Genomic DNA, 22,587 nt, shown 5'->3' on the forward strand with positions numbered 1-22,587 from the left:
AGTGTGACTTAGGTAATATGATTGCATTCTCAGGAATTCACAGAGATGAAAACACAGATCTGAGATCGTGCCAACACGAATAAGAAGTTCCCAATGCATAAGAGTAGAGCACGAGAACGCTAAAACGTTCAGAGTCTGCATCTTGTGTCGATGAGGAACTCAGAAGTGTTCTCCTTTCTGGGCTTTTTGACCCATCCAAGACGGTAAAGCAGGTTCTCAATCATCTCTCCCCGATCTTATCTTGCTTCTTTTGCCTCCTTTTTATCATCACCAAATACTTTGAGCAGCTGTAGGTGTTATGGGTTAAATAGTTTCTGGGTGGTTGGCCATTTGGCCAGAGGGCATCTGAGCATCACCTGTGGTCAGCACTTTTTGGCTCATGCGCGTTAGCAGTTTGAGACGTCGTAGGGCATCTCCGAGGACAGATGAGGTGGGGGAAGAGGCCATACATTTGGGCTTTCGTGCATGTCATGGTGGGGCTAAGTTGGAAACGTGGTAATGAGGGAAGATTTCCTAGAGAGACCGATAGTGCCCAGGATCCTGTGCCGGCAATGGCTGCCACTTTCTGGCTGTGTGATCATGGGTAAGTGGCTTCAGCTCTCTGTGCTTCAGTGTTTTTGACTGTGAATAGAGGATGATGGTGCCTTCTTTGCAGGGGAATTGTAAGGATTAAGTAAGCCAGTATATATCAAGCACTAACTGCAGTGAACAGCTTCCCAACCGTCATGCAAGGCACACAGGCTTCCCATGGCTGATAGACATGTTGACTCTGGGCACCTGGCTGCCAGCATCCCCATCTGCTCACCCTTAAATGTGCCTAAAACATTTTCTTTTTTTTAAATTTTTTTTTTCAATGTTTATTTATTTTTGGGACAGAGAGAGACAGAGCATGAACAGGGGAGGGGCAGAGAGAGGGAGACATAGAATCAGAAACAGGCTCCAGGCTCTGAGCCATCAGCCCAGAGCCTGAGGTGGGGCTCGAACTCACGGACCGCGAGATCGTGACCTGGCTGAAGTCGGACGCTTAACCGACTGCGCCACCCAGGCGCCCCCTACCTAAAACATTTTCTAAGGAGGCCGGGATATGACCAAGCCTGAAGGGCGCTATGGGGACGGGTTCTCTAGGCCGGAGGGTGTGGGTGACTTGGCAGATGAATGCATTGATGCAGCCAGATGAGGCCACCATTAAGAGTCTGTGTTTGGTCCATTGACATCGGAGTGTTTTGAGCTTTTGTTTGATCTGCGGGCCGCAGAAGTATTTGACACTTGTGAGCACACCTAAGACCAAAATCAGCTGAAGTGATTTGAGCCTCTTCTATTATCAAGAGTTGGAACAGAATGTGAATCAACAGTGTGAAAAATGATTCTTTAGCGTAAACACTTGGACCAGGGGCTAAATTCCTATTCCCTCCTTCCTTCCATCTCTCAGATAAGTTAAAAGCCATCACACCTTAGACGGTGTGATTTTGTGGAACAGCTGGCTCCGCGCTGCCCTGTCTGGCACGCGACCAGTGATGCTAGGGATTTGGGGATTCTGATCAAATGCGCCCAGTGAAACAGGAAGCCGGGGGGTCGCTCATCGTGGAAGTTGGGGGTGGGCACATGTGGTTCCTTACACTGATCTATCTTCGCGTAGGTTTGACAGTTCCCATAATTAAGTTATTAAACATTTGTTCAGCTAACTAAAAACCCTTATATAGGGTAAAGGATGAGAGAGAATTGTGATGAACTCTGTTATTTATACTTTTACAAAATTTTCCAAATGACACAGAAGGTCTCTGTGCTCCAGTCACTTGTTTCTTGTTGCCTGATTTCTCTCTTTTCTTTCCTTTTGAGAATAGTTTACCGGAGGCAACAAATCATGAGTTAAGGTTCACTGATACCAGTTAGTAATAAGAACGGCAGCAGCGAATACTTATACGCTTACACTAACTATATGACAGGCACTCTTTCAAGCACCACAATCTATTATCCCCGTTTTATGGATGGGGAGACAGAGGAACTCATCCAAGTCCACACCGCCAGTAAGTAGCAGAATCAGGAGGCAAACCCAGGCCATCTGTTTCCACAGTCCACACTCTTTGACGATACAGGGTTGCACCAAAATTTAGCGTTGGCTCTAGTATTTGCCCCAAATCTGCACTGTGGCTTTGACTTTGACAGGGGAGCCACACGCCTGCCCTCCACACATCATTTCTGACATCCCTGACCTTGTGTGTAATCACAAAGGCGGCCACCGTAACCCATGAGCTTAATGTCAGGAATATAAGTAAAATAATTAGAATGCTGTGTTAGTATTGATACACTCCCTTTCAAAATATGCGTATTTTTAAAAAAAATTTTTAACGTTTTTTATTTATTTTTGAGACAGGGAGAGACAGAGCATGAACAGGGGAGGGTCAGAGAGAGGGAGACACAGAATCCAAAACAGGCTCCAGGCTCTGAGCTGTCAGCACAGAGCCCGACACGGGGCTCGAACTCACGGACCGCGAGTTCATGACCTGAGCCGAAGTCGGCCGCTTAACCGACTGAGCCACCCAGGCGCCCCAAAACATGCGTGTTTTAGATGCTCCTTGGGGAAAATATCTTCTAGGTGCTCTTTATCTTAAAATTCTGTCAGCTGAACCATCAATGCATAATGGTTATTGCAAGAAAAAGATGCTGTAGTAATTGATGACGTGAGATGTTAATTTTATGTGCAAAAATGATGACACTCGAAAAATTAAAAAATAGGGAAGTAGGTCGACACTGAACGTGAACAGGGGACGTGTGTTGGCTAGATAATTTTAAAAAGAGCATTGTGGAAACAAGGTCTATAAAAACGTAAATAACTGTACAAAACAGAGCAAGAGAGATTAGATTGTTTTGCGATTCTCATCGTGGGATCGCTTTGGCGACTTGCATTCATAACATTAAGCAAAATATTTAAGGACCATAATTTACAGTAAAATCCATCTAGGTGATGAGCCTTTCAAGAGAAGCCCCACTTGGGAAGTCTCCACGTCTTGTAGAGTGAATTACCAGCATAACAGCCAAGTTTCACCAGGAGAAAAAGTCTCTAAACTCATGTATAATATATTAATGATAACTTATCTTCTCTCCAGGCATAGCTGAGAATATAAAAAGTGTGAATAAATGAACACAGTGTTGGAGAGAAGAGAAACATTATGTGCTATTCCATCGGCAACGGGAGGTGAGCACTTTATTTATTTATTTATTTATTTATTTATTTATTTATATTTGACAGAGAGAGAGAGAACACACATGAGCAGGGGAGAAGGGCAGAAGGAGAAAGAGAGAATCCCAAGCAGGCTCCACGTCCAATGCAGAGCTCAGTGTGGGGCTTGATCCCGTGAACCCGGGACCATGACGTGAGCTGAAACCAAAAGTCAGAGGCTCAACCGACTGAGCCACCCAAGCACCGTGAGCACCTTTTTTAATATTGTAACTGTGCCTATGAGAGAGATACCGTTGGCATCCCTGAGAGACTTTTCCACACTGTAATGTTAAACCTTTAAAATATGGCTATCAAATTTTAAAAGCTCTCATTCTTGAATGTTTGAAGTAAAGTTTCAGATATTCTGTTATATCCTCGAAGTTTATTTTATGGAAGTTATTTATGCCAGGTCAAATATTGGTTTTAATGACCGGACCCTCAAGATCTGGCCAAATTGTATTCACTGAACCTTTAGGAGCAAACATTTCTGTAAAACAAGAATGAGATTTAACATTATCTTAAAAATTATGAAACTTAGTGGAGAATTGCAAGACAAAAGTTATAGAAGAAAATGTACTCATTAAAATAGCAAATAGGGAATAACTAAATCCAAGGTAGGAAGGTAAAGAGCATGGGCCCATGGATGACCACAACATGAGTAACAGTTGACATTACAAACAATAACAACCAGTATGATTTGGAGAGTAATCGTATTACCCATGTATTGCGTCAAACACTTATGAAATGTGATACCCAACGAGAGTTGACAATGACATATAGACACGGACAGAGTGTAGATTGACCATAGATTTTTTTTTCTTTTCTTTTCTTCCTGTTTTTTTTTTTGTTTTTTTTTTTTGTGAGTAGTTAAGCGAACCAGAGTGGTTTCATTAATAAAACAGTTGACTAAGAGGCATCTTGATTACTTTATCAAGAATGTGAAGGGTTTTTAATGGAAGAATGGAAACATATGACCTCCATATCTATGGAGGTCTGAAAAAGAAGAAAGACTTTTGAGTAAAATTATGCTTCTTGGGGCGCCTGGGTGGCTCAGTCAGTTAAGCATTCCAACCTTGGTTTTGGCTCAGGTCACAATATCACGGTTCGTGAGTTCGAGCCCCACATCAGGCTCCATGCTGGCTCCCTCCCTCTCTCTCTGCTACTACCCCTGCTCTCTCTCTCCCAAAATAAATAAACTAATTAATAAAAGTATGCCTCTTAAGGAAGTTTTGAAGGTTCAAAGCCTCCATAAATCGATTAATCTGAAGATAGTGAGTTTAGGGGCGCCTGGGTGGCGCAGTCGGTTAAGCGTCCGACTTCAGCCAGGTCACGATCTCGCAGTCTGTGAGTTCGAGCCCCGCGTCAGGCTCTGGGCTGATGGCTCGGAGCCTGGAGCCTGTTTCCGATTCTGTGTCTCCCTCTCTCTCTGCCCTTCCCCCACTCGTGCTCTGTCTCTCTCTGTCCCAAAAATAAAATAAAAAACATTGAAAAAAAAATTTTTTTAGAAAGCTACCTAGCCACAGTCTTTGTCTGTTTTTCTATTGGAGAATTCATCTTTTTTTTATTGATTTAAAAGGCCTCTTTATATAATTTAACCTATAACTTTTTTTAATGTTTGCAGAAAATATGCTTGTTATCAGTCTTTTAACTTTGATTATGGCATTTTTGCATTCAGAAGTATAAATACTTACATATGCAAACCTCAGGATGTTTAAATTTTATTTATTTTTTTCAAATCTCAGGATTTTAAAAATTATGGTTCTTGCTATGCTATAGAAAGCTCTTTCTCTAGGGGTGGCTGGGTGGCTCAGTCGGTTGAGCACCCAACTTCAGCTCAGGTCATGATCTCACACTCCATGAGTTCGAGCCCCGCGCCGGGTTCTGTGCTGACAGCTTGGAACGTGGAACCTGTTTCCGATTCTGTGTCTCCCTCTGTCTCTGCCCCTCCCCGCTTGTGCTCTGTCTCTCTCTGTCTCAAAAATAAATAAAAACATTAAAAAATTAAAAAAAAATCTCTTTCTCATGCTGATATGATGACAATATTTACTTATGCATTCATCAAATATTATAATATATTTTTAAACATTAACTTTTTTATCCTTTTACTGTTTGTGTGTGTGTGTGTGTGTGTGTGTGTGTGTGTGTGTAAAATATGAGGTAGGGATCTAGCTTTTTTTTCCTCTCCTCTTTTTCTGAATCATGAATGAGTTGTCTCAAAACTATTGATTGAATAATATTTTTAAGAAGATTTAGCATGCTATCTTTTCTCGTCTACTCAATTCCCATGTTTACTTGGGTCTGCTTCTGAGCCTTCTCTTCTGTGTTACCTGTTATTTACTGTGGCTTAACCCCAGGTTTTAAAACCCCAAGCTTTAAAAATTAAGAAGACAAATTCCCTCTTAATATTACTTTCCATAAAATAAAAATTAAAAAAGTTTTGGCTATTCTTCCTACTTTTGCTCCAAACAAGTTTTATAATCGTTTCATCAATTTTTAAAAACAAAACAAAACAATAAATCCTAATGGGACTTTGGGTTACTTTGTTGTGTTTGTAGGCTAATTTGCGCAAGAAACGACAGGTGTTATTAGTGTAGTCAGGAAGTGGGTCCCTCAACTATAGCGGGAAATTTCAGCAGGATTTATCTGCCATGGGGACGTGCACCAGGGCTAGGTGCTGAAGCAGGGTGGTGGGAGGGGAGGGCTGGCTGAGGCCACCGCAGGCTCTAAAGAGACAATAGCTGTGCGGAGAAGCTAGAAGCCCCCAGGCAGGAGCTGTAACCTTTGGTCGCTCCTCTCCTGCACATACTGCCCTCTGGCCAAACCCAACAGAAGCCAGAGGGTAAAGGATCAGCAGGATGGGGAACCAGGGAGCCGGAGCCTTAGAGGCAAAGGACACAGGACCAGTCTTGCAATGTCAGGCCATTTGCACATATTTAAAAGTGAGGGGAGAATGTTAAAAACAAAAGATTGTTAAAAGAATGTTAAAAACAAAAAGATTGACCCATTGTAAGGGAGACTGGATTCCCAGGATCCCACAACTTAGCCTTGGGCTGGGGGCTCTCGTCTGGGCTTTTCTCTCCCTAATCATGTCAACCTTCCCTGCTTAGGGTGGCCAAATTTAACACATGGAAAAGCAGGACACCCAGTTAAATGTGGATCTCAGATGAACTCTGCATAGTTCCTTAGTAGGAGAATATTCTTTGCAAAATTTTATCTGGCAGTCCGGTCCCTCCTGGACTGGGCTCATGAGAGCAGGTACCTTGTCCCTACTCCCAGGACAGAACCCAGGACATACTGGGCCTTCAAGTGAATGGAATCTTGAACAAAGTTTCAAAGCCACAAGGTTGGGTTACTGGGCATTTAATTAAGATCCAGTCAGAAATGGGGGCAGGGGATATTTTAAAGCTGCATTGTCATTTTTCTTTAGCAGTCCAGGGGGATGATGGGAGAGGGGTGGAAGCAATCTCTCCAGGAAGACTGAAGCCACCTGGGACCCGACCCTGCTTCCCGCAGCCACAGTGGATGCCCCTTCTGCTGAGCCCATCTGACTCCCCGAAAGGCCCCGAGTGGCCCTTCTCTGCTAGTCACCTGCATCCTGGACAGCTTCCGTGCCAGGGGACTCCAGGGCTGCGTGGGGGTTTAGAGGGGTCTAGCATCGCCCCAGATACATTTGTTGGATTATTTCAGCAGAAAGTCAGGAGGAGGGGGAGTCATAGGTGGGTAATTCTGGATGTGCTTCTCACCTGTGTCCTTAAAAACCATCACTGTGGATGACTAGGGCCTCCACGGAAGCCCACGCAGCAGAAGGCTGGACCTGAGAATCCCAGAGGTTTCTTCCTCCTGTGATTACTATCTTGGAAGAGAGGCAGCACGGGGTTCACCCCGCCGGTTGTTTTGAATATAGCATCTGATGGGCCTAAATCACAGTTCGAACACCCTTCTATGGCCAAGACACGGCTCTTCCCTCTGGATCTGTGAATAGCCAGGATGTGTTCTAATTTCAAAAGAAAACAGAGAACTTGGTTGGGAATTAGGGAGAAAAACGCATCACACCTCGACAAACAACTCAGAGCAGATGGTCCACGGAGAGCCAAGCCCCATCACGCTATGCTCATATGAAAAAGCCAAAACGTTGTGCAGAGAATTATGACGAACCGGTAGACCGGCTCCCCTGAGAACTGGACGAGAGGAAATTAGTGAAAATCGCAACAGGAAGTTTACATTATAGTAAAAAAAGAATCCATTCACAGGAAGTGGTCCTTGATATCATTGGCCCTGGGAGGACGTACCTGTTTTGGTACCTGTTCCCCCAGTGACATAGACATCCTGGCGAGCCCATCTTGTGTGGGGTCAAACCACCAGGCTTTGAAGTCCAGATAGATCAAAACCTCTTCGAACCCTGTTTGTGAAGCCGCCTCTCCGATGAAACATGACGACAGATACCTGAACCCTTGCCTGAACAAACTTGGCTTAGGCACCCTGCCTGGTGTTGCTTCTCGAAAAGGCTACTCTGGCATTTATTAGGCATTACATCATGGTCTCTTTTATGAGCTGAAATTATGAAATATCAAGAAACAAGGAATTAAATATATGGACTGGGGTTGGTGAGACATTTAGCTAGTGACTTGACTTCCGATGATGACAGAAGCGGGCTTAGCCCCCCCCCCCCCCCCCGGCCCCTTCCTTGTTTGGACAGTGACTGGGCCATTAGAGTTGTTTTTGAAGCAAACCAGAAACAGAATCCATTGCTGTTTGTGGCCATACCAAAAAGCATAGGTCTTGGGCTGGGAAACGAGGCATCTCAGAGGCAGCACCCGATTTGGGAGTGTGTTTTAAGTTGGGGTAAGCTTTGGAACAGTCACAAAAATAAATGTATATTCTAAAAGCCACACCATAAGTTTTTCGGCCCTTTCCATCAGGAACATGGAAATACAGAGCTGTTCAGAACCGGACTCTAGTTCCCCAGAGGGGCAGGTTTTTAGCAGAGCCTTAGGAGAGATCCTGAGGGCCTTTGCCTCTGACATTGGGGCACCCGGAGGAGGGACCCCAAACTGCCCTAGGGTCCTGATCACGTCCTTTCTCGTCTTCTGCTGTTATTCCAAATATGGGAGATGAGCATCAGAATGTCTTTTGGAATAACTGAATTACTCAGAAATGAGTCCTTTAATGGACTAGGTGTCTATTATATTCCCCTGCCAGGCATCCAGTCATACGCAAGGCACCACAAGGGCGAAAATCGATGTCCAGGTAGGACAGGCGCCTGCTTCCAAGGACTTTTGATAAAGCTGGAGGTTGAGACAAATACTTGTGAAAAAATCAGAGACGGGAGAGAGTGGATTGAGGTAGAGCATATGCTTGGATTACATGCGGGAGAGTGGCCATGTTACAGGGACGCGGGGCGGGCCGCAAATGTCTCTGAACAGCAGGTGCACAGACCGGGGGTGGGGGGGATGAGCCCAGGCAGGAGGCCACCCGGTGAGGTTCTGAGCGCTGGAACAGAAAAGGAGATGGAGAGGAACAGGTCAAAGGAAGACAGAGTGAGACCTGGCTGCAGCTTGGATGAGGGAAGAAGAGGGGGACCCGGAGCCTGGGGGAGCCATGCTGCCCACCCCCCCCGGGAAAGTAGGGCCACTGGGAAGGAGGGGGAGGGGTGACTGGGGCTGGGCATCATAGTTAACAGTGGGAGTGTCCTGTGCCAAGCAATTCTGCCTGCAGGACTGGCATGCTTGACCCGGGCAGAGAGGAAGACTTGGGAGCCATCCTCTGGAGATGAAAAGAGGAAGTCTGGAGAAGGAAGGAGCTCCAAGGACCCAGGCTTTCTCCTTCTTCTCTCTGATTCTCCTTCCCTTCCTCCTTCCTTCTTCTTTCCTTCCTTCCTCCCTTCCTCCCTTCCCTCCTTCTTCCTTTCTGTCCTTCCTTCCCTCCCTCCCTCCCTCCCTCCCTCCCTCCCCCTTCTTCCCTCTCTCCCTTCCTCCCTCCTCCTCTTTTCTTCCTTCCCTCTCTCTCTCCCTCCATCCCTCTCTCTACTCCTTTCTTTCATTTGGTGCCCTCCATTCTCATCCCTTTTCCCCCTGCACCCTCTCCTTCCTGCAGGCAATCCTTCTAACGTATTTGATGGGGATCGTTTGGTTTTTACAGTTTGCTGTCCTGCTGTTTACGTTCATATGTTCTTGGTAACTTTGAATTTTTGAATAATTTCAAATTTGCTGAAAAGTTACAAGAAGAGTACAAGGAACTCTCATATACCCTTTACCCAGATTCACTTTTCACCCTTTGCCTGTTTGCCGTACCATCGTCTGTCTCTCTTTCCAGCTCTCTCCACTCACACAGCCACCCATACACGCGTATATACACACACACAGACGCACAGGTGCATGTTGTCTCTGAACCCTCTGAGAGTCGGTGGGAGGCACTGTGCCCCGTATACTTGAGTGTGTGTTTCCTAATAACTAAAGCATTCTCGCACACAACCACAGCACGATGATCAAAATCAAGGAACTTGACATACACAGAAAGAAAGCTAGTATCCAATCCACAGTCCGTATTCGAATTTCATCCATTGTCCCCATATCGTCCCTTGTAGCTTCCTGTGTCTGGGACTGAACCGAGGACGGAGAACGGCCCTGGGTCCTCTCGCTCACCTTGCACGCACACCTTGCTCGCCCGGCCTCCTTCTGTCCGGCGGTCACCTCCCCACCGCCCCTCCTGCGCTGGGCCGGGGGCCCTTCTCACACGCTTCCTTCTGTAACCCCATAGGGCCACCTGTTTGTCCACAACCCCCTTCACCGCCCTGCCCTCTGCTAGACGTGCTCTGCGGGGACACGGGCTGGAGGCTGGCGACCTCGGGCACTTCTGTTCATCTGTTCATCTGGGAAACCCGATGATGCAGGCACCCATTTCACGGGGTTTTCTGAGGACCAGCCGGGTCTGTGTTGAGGATCAGATGAGTCCAAATCTGCACGCAGGACGCTGCGTGGCACCCAGGGGGGAGCTCGGTGACCTCCGTCCCCTTTCTATTTCAGCGTCACCAGGGTGACCGCCGTCTAGCCCGGCACCCGGCACATAGCAGGTAGTCAATAAAATACTTGCTGGAGACTGAGTCCAGGCTGGGGAAACAACGCTGGGGAGTGGCCCAGGTGGTGGAAGCACCCAGAGAAAAGGGAAGGCTCCCCAGAGAGCGTTTGGAGCTGACCTGGCACCTCGCCAAGCCCCTGGGTTCTGCAATCCCACAGTTAGGGGTGCGCGGCACCCTCGAGGGGAGGCCCTCCGTGGGTTCGACTTCCCTGTCAATGTTTTCTGACAGCAGGTGGGGAGAGGCGCTGGGGGCCCGCGTAAAAGGCTCTGGTCGCGGGAGCTGCAGGTTTCTCGCGCAAGAAAGTGACAGGTGGGTAAAAGAATGACTTGGAGGGGCAGACAGCCCTGTGTCCCCCTGGGGCTCCCGTGACTTAGGAGCTGGGAGCTGGGTGAGTGAGGAGGGGACCCCGGGGCCGACACGGGCAGCGAGATGGCGGAGCCAGGGCTCCGGGTGGAGGGAGGGTCCGGGACGGCCGTCTGGACGCTGAGTCAGTCAGTGTCCCTTGGTGACTCAGGAAGGAGTTCGTGCCCTTGTTAAACCAGCAGCTGTGACCCTGGAAGGGCAGAGCACAGAGGTTCAAGGCCAGAACCTTTGGGCCCTCCGCCAGGTGCAGGGAGGAAGGGAGCAGCAGGTGAGCCGGACGCTGCTATCCTCCAGAAGCTTTGGGAGGTCGGCTCTAGAGGCAGTGGCCCCCGGAGCCATGTCAGGAGGCCTCAGGGACCCCGCTTTTTGGGTTGCCTGATTGCAAGGGATTTAGGACCCACCTAGAGGGAGGCATCGGGGCCGGCTCATATTGAAAACACACGGTTGTCTGAAAACACAAGGTTTTCTTTCTGAGCCCTGAAGAATCCAGGCGGGGGGGGGGGGGGGGGCCCGGCCCGCCAGGCCCGGGCCCAGCTCCCACCCCAGGCCTGACTCCGTGGGGCACCGCTGGGAGCCGGCCTGCCCGGGAGGCGTGCTCTGGGCCGTCCCTGGAGACCTGGAGAGGGAGTGAGCACGTGGCCTCCTGAGCCCTGAGGGTCTTAGCTGCTGTGACCTGGTGAGGATTAAGTCCAGACCCACCGCCTGGGTGTTTGCCTACCCGGGCTCCATCCTGGCGGCATCGCAGAGAAAGGCAGACCGTTTCCTTCCCAAACCCCTGGTTGATCTTGAGAGGTCTGAGCCTCATCCAGCCAGTACCCCTGAGGAGGGTGGGGCTAAGAAGCTTTTTTGTTTTAGGCTCGAGGAGGGAGCCGAATTGGATTGTCCCACGGTGAGGGAAGGGGGCTCAGCCCAAGGGACAGCGCGAGGTGGCAGGAGGCTCCCACAGGCATGGGGACTTGGCAGGCTCTGGGAGTGGTACTCCCACTGGCACCTGCCGGCCAGATGACGTTTGGCTTCGAAACATAATGTGACGGTTCTACCAAGAGCTGTGGACCCAAGTCACCCACGGGGAGTCCCAGCCCGTGCCCTGAGTTTTCACTGATTTATGCTTGAAATGCTCAAGTCATTTTTTCCTAGCATTTTAAATGTTCTGTGCGTTTCTTTCTTTCTTTCTTTTTTTTTTTTTTTTTTTTGTGAAAAACTACAAACACACAGGCATAGACCCGGTGCCCACCCAACTTCTGCAGGTGCCAGCCTATGGATGAACTTGTTCCCACTATGGCCCCTTTGCATCCTTCTCCTCTGTTATCATTTCTTGTATGGACGCTTTTCCAAGTTTTTTAATGTTTGTTTATTTTTAAGACACACACACACACACACACACACACACACACAGAATCCGAAGCAGGCTCCAGGCTGAGCCATCAGCACAGAGCCCGACGCGGGGCTCGGACTCACAAACCGCGACATCATGACCTGAGCCGAAGTCGGCCGCTTAACCGACTGAGCCCCCCAGGGGCCCCGTGTATGTACACTTTCCAACGAGGTCTAATGTCACAGAAAAGTGCACAAGTCGTACATCTGCAGCGTGATGAACTTTTGCCTCCTCTGGTACCGTTTTGAAGCCACCTTGTCATATGATTTCATCTGTATATTTCGCCCTAAACACACCTTTTTCTTGTGGTGGAAAGCACGTAGCCTTGGACTTACCATCTGAGTCATTCCTAAGTCTGTGGTTCGGTAAGCGTTCGGTGTACTCACGGGCTTGTGCAACAGGTCTCCGGAACTTTCGCATCCTGCAATACTAAAAAGCTCTATTCCAAATCATTTGAAATGGTTTGAATCATTCAGTCGCTGGAGAGCTGAGCTGGAAAAGATGTCTGCATTCGTCTGCCTTCCTGGCACATGCCACGAAGGCGGGAAAGGGACACGCGGGTCGTGATCGCACAACTGACTCCAGAAAGGCTCTGCAGACAGGAGGTCTGCCACGAGTCACCTGCTCCTGGGGCACACCCCCTTGGACGCACAGTGATTACGGGGTGGACGGCACGTATTAAGTGAGGTCAGGTCACGTCTCCGCAGCAGCCCTTGTGATTATCATCTTTGCACATTCGGTCTCACGGCAGTCTGACAGCACATTCTGGGTCTGGAAAAAAAAAATGGAGAAAGAGGTGGTTTTCGTGCATTTCTAAAGGAAGCACAGAGGAGCGAGGCACTTTTTGCCGGTTTTCAAATTCAACTGGAAGGTCTGACTCCCCCCACCCCCCCCACCCCCAGGAATGGCTGGGGGAGGCGGGGGCGGTGGCTGTAATGCCTCAACCCGATTCTTCCATTATTATTTACATTCTATGTCCTCTCTTTCAAGAATATTTTTTTGACATTTGCCTTCTGGCAAGCCGGCACCAGTGAGTGGGAGTTGCAGGGAGGTGGACGGGGCTGAACATAAGGAAGAATGTTCTTAGTCAGAGCAGTCCAAAAATGGAATGGCCTGACTCAGAAGGCAGCGTGTCCTCAGCCTGGATGAGGTCCTGGTGAGGTCCCTTCAGGGGAGCGCCGCCCGGGGCTGGGAGGGATGTGTGCAGGAGCCAGTGACAACCACCTGGTGTGGGCACCTGAGCACCTACTATGTGCCAGCTCCGTGCCAGGTGCTTCCATGTGGACGGACTCGTTTCATCTGCAAATGGCCCGATGGGACGGGTACAGCTATCACCTAGTACTTCTTCCACTTACAGACGAGGAGGATGAGACACCCAGAGGCTCCAGGACCTGCCCAAGTGGATGTGGAAGTGAGGGAGGCAGCCTCAGGGCCAGGCGGGCACGAGTCTTTCAGATGTCCAGGGGGTTACATGCCCCGGCTCAGTGACCAGCTGTTGTGTGCTAAAAGGAGCTTGCGAGGCAGTTGAGTCAGCCTAAAACATTCTGGTAGAAGTCAGGAGGGCCGCTAGATCCCAGAGTCAAGGCCCCATCAGTCATCAAGTAACCGACGCTAGGTTTGCTCAGGACAGAGGGCCAGGGGAACGTGTCGCTCCGGGGCCCAGGTTCCCAGCCTCGGCCTCCACTTGGATCTGCCTCCCTTGGGCCGGCCCCGTCTCTGAACTGGCTCCTTGCTTGTTCCTTCTAGCCTACCCTCCAGTTTCAGGAGTCCATTCCACACTTTCAAGGCTTTGCCTTGGTCTCCAGCCCAGGACAATGTCTTAGGGACAGCGGCAAGAAGGCGAGCCTTGGAACCCGGGGTTGGGAGAATCTTGGGAATGGCCACCCTTGGGAGAAGTTGTTTGCATTCTCTGCATTTTTCCGTAGATGCCTGTTTCCTGAGATTTGTGCAGGTCACAAAATGCTAACTCGGGAAATCACAGACGACGGTTGGCCGACTTTCCCACCCGCGGACCGAGGGTCCCACCCCGCGCATGGCCCTCTGGCATTCCGCCGGTAAGGCTGCCTTCTGCAAAAAGACACATCGCAGCCAAGTCCGAAGAAGAATGTTCTTTCATTTGCCCCGTGGTGGGAATAGTGACCAGGGCTGATGCACCGGGCTGTAGATGGGTCGAGCTAAGAGATTCCTGTGAACAGTGCTCCGAGTCGGAAAACGTGGTACCGCTCAGCTCGGGGGCCCGCTGTTTGTGAAACGAGGAACACCTAGAACATCCCTGAAACTCCTTCTAGCTGTAGAACATTCTGATCCATGATCGAGGGAAAGAGGAAAGCCTCTGGGTGTCTCATTTTCCTCATCTGTAAGATGGAGGAAATACTAGGTGATAACTGTACCCGGCCCATCGGGCCATTTGCAGATGAAACGCGTCTGTAAAAAACCAAAAAGACTTTATGATGGGCCAAGGAAGCACACAGAAGTACTTGCTTCCTTATTCAGCCCCAAATTGCGGAAAGTTCAGTCTCTAGCAATCACAGTGCACATTCTAGTTCCCATATACTTTTATGTCTCGAAGGCTCCCACAAGGGACATTTGCTAATGCCCGACAAGAGATTCCAAACAGGTGAACTGGCCTAGAGGCTGCAGCTTTACCCCAGGGGCCTGGCAGTCTTAGGCATTTACGTAATAATTAGCTACGAGTGAAATCTTTCTCGAACGATACACACGGTTGTGCTTTCCTTGCAACAGTTCTATGAAACAGGTCGAGATCTTTTCTTCTGACTTTGCGCCTGGGAACACTCGTGGACCAGAAGGTTTAGTTGCTTTTCCAGAATGTGTCAATAGGGAGCGCAGCTTGGGCCTGGAACTGGCTAGATCCTGGCTAAGTAGACCTTGGGGTCTCTACCACTCGCACCTTTGAGGAGAAGAGAGTCGCCTCTTGCTTTCTGTCAAGTATTTGCCCCAGACTGCTGTACCTGCTATGAGATTGCAGGCTAATGAAGGCCAGACGGGAAGCCTCTGTCTTCTTTTCTTTCAAGAGACCCTGGACCTGTATCCCAGCTTTGTTCGGAGTCAAGGAGGAAATTCCTTCATCGCTAACTTCACTGTCTGAGCCTGAACCAGAAAGAATAACATGTGCGATTTTAACTGTTTTCAGCATCTGTTATGACACAATCCGTGAAGCCTTTTGTTAATTTTCCTGACGATTACCTCCCGCTCATATCCCTTCCCCACAGCTGTCTGGCCCTTTTCCTGGGCCAGCCCGACACTCTAAAGTAACAGGATTTCTGAAATCCCAACTGCGCTCCGTCGCCAAAGACGACTTTGCTCACCGGGGCCCGGCGAGTTGTTTTAAAACACCGGCCCGTGCCAGGTAACAAGGCAAAGAGCTACGACTCTCTCACAACCGAGGGTAATTCATCAACTTGGAGGGCGCCAGATAGAAACGGCGAGATCCTCAACTTCCTCAAAACCCCTTTCTAGCCCTCCAAACGAAAAGTCTCACGTGCAGAAACATATTTGTCACAACGTGGAAATCTCGCGAGCCATCACCGCGGATCCCCGTGTGGATACTAACTTTCTGTCCCAAATTGTAAAATGTATCGGCACGTGCAGTAAGGCGATACCACGGTTTCTTAGAACCCGCGTCCCGCTTTAGGGAGAAGTAAAAGTAAGGCAGGGAATCTTGAGTATGAGTCTCCTCCTTATGGGTGGAAAACTGTCTGCCACAGATTTGGGTAGATGGAAAAGGTCCCTGACGTTTGGACGGACCGAGTTCCTCATCTGCAGCCCGGAAGAGGTTTTCCCCGGACGGCGGTGGGGATGTAGTTAGTGTTCCCAAGAACTCCTTGGTGGAGATTTTTACGTCTGGGACACGCCTCTCCCAGGTGACTGTGTACTTACGTGCTGATCTGGAGGAGGACACGTCAGCCACCGATCCGGAACCTCCTTATGCCGTTTCTAGACGTACTTCTGTGGTATTTTGGAGAACAGTAACTATGTAGGCTCCGCCGTGCACCCCTGGTGTAGCTGTGCGTCAGCAGCCCACGGTAGGCTCTGGGGTCAACATGATGTTGGCCTGTTTGGGATACGATGGCACGTGAAGCTTTATGTTTCGATCCACCTCTCCACGAGAAAGCTTTCTAAAGAGCAACAGTTATGGCACGTTGTCACAGAGAGGGTCTCAGTAGTTTTTATTTCTTTTTTTTTTTTAATTTTTTTAAATATTTATTTATTTTTGAGACAGGGAGAGACAGAGCATGAACGGAGGAGGGTCAGAGAGAGAGAGGGAGACACAGCATCTGAAACAGGCTCCAGGCTCTGAGCTGTCAGCACAGAGCCCGACGCGGGGCTCGAACTCACGGACCGTGAGATCATGACCTGAGCCGAAGTCGGATGCTTAACCGACTGAGCCACCCAGGCGCCCCTAATTTTTATGTTTCTGATTTGACTTTGCCTTCACCGTCCACCAAGCCCAGGATCCGAGATGCCGTGAAATTTCTCACACGGTAAAGCTGAATCATGGAATGGCACGTCAAACCTAAGTCCTTTTCCATTGTTTTTCCACCACCGAGAATTATTTAAAAAGATCTCTGTGGCCAGGACAGTAGGGATCCTGCATTATCTATCGCCAGGTCAGGAAGAAAATTATTAAGAAGTTCAAGCCCAGGGGCGCCTGGGTGGCTCCGTTGGTTAAGTGCCCAACTCTCGGTTTCCACTCGGGTCATGATCTCGAGGTTCGTGAGTTCAAGCACCATGTCGGGCTCCCTGCTGACAGTGCAGAGCCTGCTTGGGATTCTCTCTCTCTCTCTCTCTCTCTCCCCCCCCGGCTTCCCCCCGCTTGCTTTCTCTCTCTCTCTCTCAAAATAAATAAATAAACTTAAAAAAAAGTTCAAGATCATGATCACGGAAAAGTAAACCCCATGCACAGGTCCCCTCTGAGCACAGGGCCCTGTGTGTTTCACTGCCACATGACCAGGAAGCAGGACGTGGCCAGAGGTGCAATGGCCCTGGGGGGTGACAGGCTCAGGTCAGGTGGGGATGCCTTGAGTGTCTGCCTTTCTTCCCGAAAGCCTTTGGCTACAGCTTTTCCTGGAGGACCTCCAGCTCCTGTCCATCACAACCCGGGCCTTGACAGATTTGGGGTGGACTCTGTCTCAGCCATCCTTGGTCTGTCTAGCCCCAAGCCCTTGGCCTCTGGCCTCCACGCCACTGCCTCGTATTCATATCCAAGGGGCTTTAAGGCCCCCACCACGAGAGTGGGTGATCCAGAAGGGCCGCATGGGCAAGAATCGTGGCGTCACGGAGCAGGGAGAGTTTCTGTGATCGTCAGCTTAGGAGACGTTGGGATACGCTGGGGGCACCTGCCTCCTCCCTGGATCCGCATCACTAACTAGGTTTTGTTCGGTGGAATCTTAAGGATTCTTTGGAGCCAGTGTTGCCTTGGTGGGTGTGAGGTTCTTATCTGCAACCTTGGGAAATCCGAGTTTTCTCTCTTCCAGGTGAGTAAATATATGTTTGGACATAAAAGTTTGCAAAGCTAAATACTGTGGGAGGTGTCCACGGCTCAGCATTGCTTTTGGCTATTGGCCTTGGACCAGTGACTACCGACGGGCTGGCAGGATGCGGGTGGGGCGCCTGTGGACTGTGGGTCAGAGGAGGCCCCTGAAAAACTCAGAGCCTGTGCAGGAAAGGCTGGCAACTGGTCCCGTCTCATGGTTCATTAGCCCCGTAGCCAGGCGCCCGGAGGTGGGTGGGAAGGAACAGGTGGCTGCCCTTCTGGAACGTCATAAAACCCCTGCAAAGCATGTGCTTCGTTTTCAGGGACAGTTGCCAAATTCTTGCCCTTGAAATAATTTTCCAGGTCTCTCTGCTAGAAAAAGGCTTAATCTGGAGAATGAAGGAGGGAGGAACCAAGTGAGAATAAACTTTCACGTTTTCCAAAAAAAAAAAAAAAAAAAAAGGAGAGGGATCATTTATAGGAACCCGTTCTAAGGACAGACTCCCCCCCACCCCCCACACACACATACACAAACCCCAGTTCTGCAAAGCAAATAATCAGAACCATGACTGAATTCACGGGGGTTTGGTCAGGCACATCCAGATAGCTCAGAGCTCACAGGAACGCGATGTGGACCCAGGGTTACCCATTCCAGCTTTGAGAAAACTATATGGTGTTTACTGGGTTCCCACACGGCTGGGGACCACAGCAGCCCCCCCCCTCCCCCGCCCCCATGCGGGGATGCGCCCTCTCGGCAATCACTTTCCACCAGCCCGTCCCCAGGAGCACCACTCGGGCTCCGCGGTTAATCTGTCGACAGCCAGGGGAACGAACACACTGAGTCATCTGCCTCCTTTTCAACCAAGACGGATTTCTGGGAATGTGAAGAACACTGAAGCGACGTGACATTCCTTAGCTTGTAGCAGGAAGGCAACTCCCCGCTTCCTTTCTAGACGGGTTGCCTCATCTTTCTGAACAGGACGAAACAGATTTCCTTGAAACTTACATGCCTCTGGGAAAGAAGGCAGGAGAGCCCCTCCCTTTGTGGGGCCGCTCGGTTACCCTGCCCCAGAGGAAGGGTGGGCAAGCACTGTCACCTCCACCGTCCCGCCTTCCCCTGGGTGAGAAAGACGCACACGATGTGCACCCCGTGCCCACCGCGTGCACGGTCACGGGCACTGGTCACAGCACAGTCGCTACACGTGTGCGGGGCATCTAGGGACACATCAGCCTTGGTGAGGGGCATGGCAGCCGGTTCCAGGCTCTGTCCTTTTCAGAATAAGTCACAGGACAGGTAAATGATCACCTTTGGCCCGTGGGTGAACTTGTGTACATCCAAATCCCAGAGGAATGTTATTTATTAACAGTGCTGTTAACAAACAAATATTGTGGGTTTGTGGCGGGAGCCCGGCGGGGGGGACAGGGGTGGTGGGCGCAGAGGTGAGCAGGGAAGGGCATCTGTTGTCCCAAAGGGCTCAGCGTTGGGGTGGACTGCACCGTCCACGTCATGAAGTGGAGGGCGCACCATGTGTGGGGCTCAGGGGAGGGGAGTAGAATGTTCCAGGAGTGGGTCAGAGGAGACTGATTCCAGGAGGCACGTTTGAGCCAGGCTGGGGGCGCTGGGGACCGGTGTCCGTCCCAGCGGTGGGGCCACCGCAGAGAAGTGGGCAAGGGAGAGGACAGACAGACGGAAGATGGACCCAGAGGCGGGCGCTGGAAGCCAGGCTGGGGTGGGGTGCAGGCAGGGTTTGCCCAGGCTGCAAACAGACACGGGACAGTGGAAACCGGCTTAGAACAATTCAGGATTTAGTGGGCGGAGGAACTTGTGACTAGTTTGGTTGGGACCCAATGAAAACCCGACACTGGGGTTGCCTGGGTGGCTCCATCGGTTAAGCATCCGACTCTCGATTTTGCCTCAGGTCACGACCTCGCGGTTTCTGAGTTCAAGGCTGGCATCGGATTCTGCACTGACTGTGTCGAATCTGCTTGGAATTCTCCCTCTCTCTCTCTCTCTCTCTCTCTCTCTCTCTCTCAAAATAAATAACCTTAAAAAATTTTTTAAAAAGACCATCAAAGAAGCAGGCAGAGACATATATAAAGATGTCGAAAGCAGGAGATTAGAGAAAAACTGGAAATACTTCAATTGTCCCATAACAAGGGATTGAGATAAATTTGGGCTCAGCCATACAGCTAAATTCAACACCAGGTAGCAGCAAAAGGGCTCTTGCAGATTGACAGGAACCTGCGAAGACTATTCATGACGCATTCGTGCACATGGAAAATACACTGCACAACATTACCTACCAACTGATCTCCTTTCGGTAAAAACGCATTTATGTGAGTACATTCATTAACTACTCAGCTTTTTAGAGAAGGGACAATCCAAAGAATTATTCCATTTTTTTTAAAATTTTTTTTCAACGTTTATTTATTTTTGGGATAGAGAGAGACAGAGCATGAACGGGGGAGGGGCAGAGAGAGAGGGAGACACAGAATCGAAAACAGGCTCCAGGCTCCGAGCCATCAGCCCAGAGCCTGACGCGGGGCTCGAACTTCACGGACCGCGAGATCGTGACCTGGCTGAAGTCGGACGCTTAACCGACTGCGCCACCCAGGCGCCCCAGAATTATTCCATTTTAATTGTGATGAGCGATCACTGGAAGAGTGTGTGTGTGCTCAGTGTGTGTGATGGGGAAGAGACCCGACCAATTAGCACTTACGGGGTAAATAAGAATACACAGCAAAATGCTTTGTGACTTTAATTTTTCTTTTCTTTTTTTTTTTAATTTTTTTTAACATTTATTTATTTATGAGAGACCAAGAGTGCAAGCAGGGTAGGGGCAAACAGAGAGAGAGACACAAAATTGAAGCAGGCTCCAGGCTCCGAGCTGTCAGCACAGAGCCCGACGCGGGGCTCGAACTGACAGACTGTGAGATCGTGACCTGAGCTGAAGTCGGACGCCCAGCCGACTGAGCCCCCCAGGCGCCCCTAATTTTTCTTTTTAATTAGCTGTGTGTCCTAGGTTACTTGGGGGAGAAATATTTACTTTTCAATAATTTTTAAAATGAAAAGGAAAGAAGCAAGTGTGAAAGTAAGAAAAAAGAAGGAATGTGTGTGTTCAAGGACTCACGGAAGAGAGACCTTCCAGAAGACAATCAACTGCATCGGCTACTCTGAAAGACCCAACAGGATGAAGACCAAGAGAAAGAAAGGAGGAAGCCACCGATGACCTCGCCTTTCTTTGGGGAAACGTTTATTTATCACCGTTTATCTCCAGCCACCTTTGTCTCTCAGCCCAGACCCACATTTTCCATGGCCTCCTCCTGAACATCATTGCCTTGCTATTCCTTGGCTAGTTCAAGCTTAGCATACCCCAAACAGAGCTCCACCCCGTCACTCCAGCCCCCCCCCCCCCCCCAGCCCCTGATCAGACAGATAGACACCAGACTCATTCACCTGTTTTCTCCATCCTCCTTGGTTACGTCACCATCCACCCTCATCCACTGAGTAGCATTCCAGAATCTTCCCTTCCTCTCCCGGTGCACGTTTAGATGACCCTTTAAATATCTCTTTGGCTAATCTCTCCTCTCTAACCTCGAGGCTACAGCCTTAGGCCTTCCTCATCTCTTATCTAGACCAGCTCACCACCACCTTACCCCCGGTCCTCCCACTCTTAACCCGCCCTCCACACCTTCAGAGACTCTGAATGCCTTTGGACCATTTGACTGACACATAACACCCCATTCCCATTCTCCCCAGAAAAAAAGTCTTACTTCTTTAAAATATCGCAAATAGGGGGCGCCTGGGTGGCGCAGTCGGTTAAGCGTCCGACTTCAGCCAGGTCACGATCTCGCGGTCCGTGAGTTCGAGCCCCGCGTCGGGCTCTGGGCTAATGGCTCAGAGCCTGGAGCCTGTTTCCGATTCTGTGTCTCCCTCTCTCTCTGCCCCTCCCCCGTTCATGCTCTGTCTCTCTCTGTCCCAAAAATAATAAATAAACGTTAAAAAAAAAAAAACTTAAAAAAAAATATCGCAAATAATAAGACAGTGAACATCTGTGTCGATACGACTCACTTTAATCATTCAGATTATTTCCTAGAGATAAATTCCCAGGGTTGAAGGCTATGGGATATTGGTATCTATCAACACTTTCACACATCTGAAACTGAACACAAATACACCTCCCACCTGCCCGCCCCCCCTTTCGTCTCCATCTTACGTGTCTTTTTTTAAAAAAACTTAATTTTTGTGCCATGACTCTGCTTGGATTTTTTCTTCTCTTTTAAATCAGGTCCCAGTGATCTTTTTATCGAGACAAATTATTTGGGTTTTAAAGCAGTATGTGTCGAGGCCCCTTCCTCCCCCTTTTCTTTGTTTGTGTTTTGGTTTTGCTTTTACACACACACTGCTTCGGGTTAGAAGAACTTTTTTCTAACTGGCAGGCATCTCACGACTTCTGTCATGTGGCAACTTCTCCCCAGGGAGCTCTTTTAAAGAGCAGGGCAGGAGTGGGTGGGAAGTTGGGCCTACTTTCTTCCAGGTGCTCCAAGGTGATAGTAAAAGAAAAACAGAATGAAGAGAAGGCCATCTGTGTTGTGGTGGGCACTTCCTTCTCATCGGTCCCAATGAGCTATTTTCTTTCTTTTTTTTTTTTTTTTTTTAAGGTTTATTTATTCTTGAGAGAGAGACAGAGACAGAGACAATGCAAGCGGGGGAGGGACAGAAAGAGAGAGAGAGAGAGGGAGTCACAGAATCCGAAGCAGGCTCCAGGCTCCGAGCTGTCAGCACAGAGTCCGACAAGGGGCTGGAACTCACAACCGCAGGATCATGACACGAGCTGAAGTCAGACGCTTAACCGACTGAGCCACGCAGGCGCCCCATCCATTTTTTCTTTCTTTCTTTCTTCTTTCTTTCTCTCTTCTTTCTTTCTCTCTTTCTCTCTTTCTTTCTTTCTTTCTTCCCTTCTTTCTTTCTTTCTCTCTTTCTCTCTTTCCTTTTCTTTCTTTCTCTCTTTCTCTCTTTCCTTCTTTCTTTCTTCTTTCTTTCTTTCTTTCTTTCTCTCTTC

General features: G+C 49.3%; 2 long non-coding RNA genes across 6 annotated transcripts in view; both read left to right on the plus strand.

Moving 5' to 3' along the window:
• The first annotated feature begins 432 nt into the window (after positions 1-432).
• LOC121020296 (uncharacterized) overlaps positions 433-22,587 on the plus strand; it is a 24,825-nt gene continuing 2,670 nt past the window's right edge. The window contains exons 1-4 of one of the 5 annotated variants that reach the window (XR_005786065.1): positions 433-583; positions 3,105-3,193; positions 17,444-17,525; positions 20,598-21,307. This is a non-coding gene — a long non-coding RNA (uncharacterized LOC121020296). Of the gene's footprint in view, positions 584-3,104; positions 3,194-17,443; positions 17,526-20,597; positions 21,308-22,186; positions 22,237-22,587 lie in introns of those variants that run through there. The other 4 variants (XR_005786061.1, XR_005786056.1, XR_005786059.1 and 1 more) reach the window with 4 other exon arrangements.
• On the plus strand, positions 12,590-16,306 carry LOC121020315 (uncharacterized). The gene is made up of 3 exons (XR_005786066.1): positions 12,590-12,901; positions 13,956-14,084; positions 14,773-16,306. It is a non-coding gene; the product is annotated as an uncharacterized LOC121020315 (long non-coding RNA).

This window comes from Herpailurus yagouaroundi, unplaced genomic scaffold, assembly GCF_014898765.1.
Source record: "Herpailurus yagouaroundi ecotype Mexico unplaced genomic scaffold, PumYag 77, whole genome shotgun sequence".
Taxonomy (NCBI): Eukaryota; Metazoa; Chordata; class Mammalia; order Carnivora; family Felidae; genus Herpailurus; species Herpailurus yagouaroundi.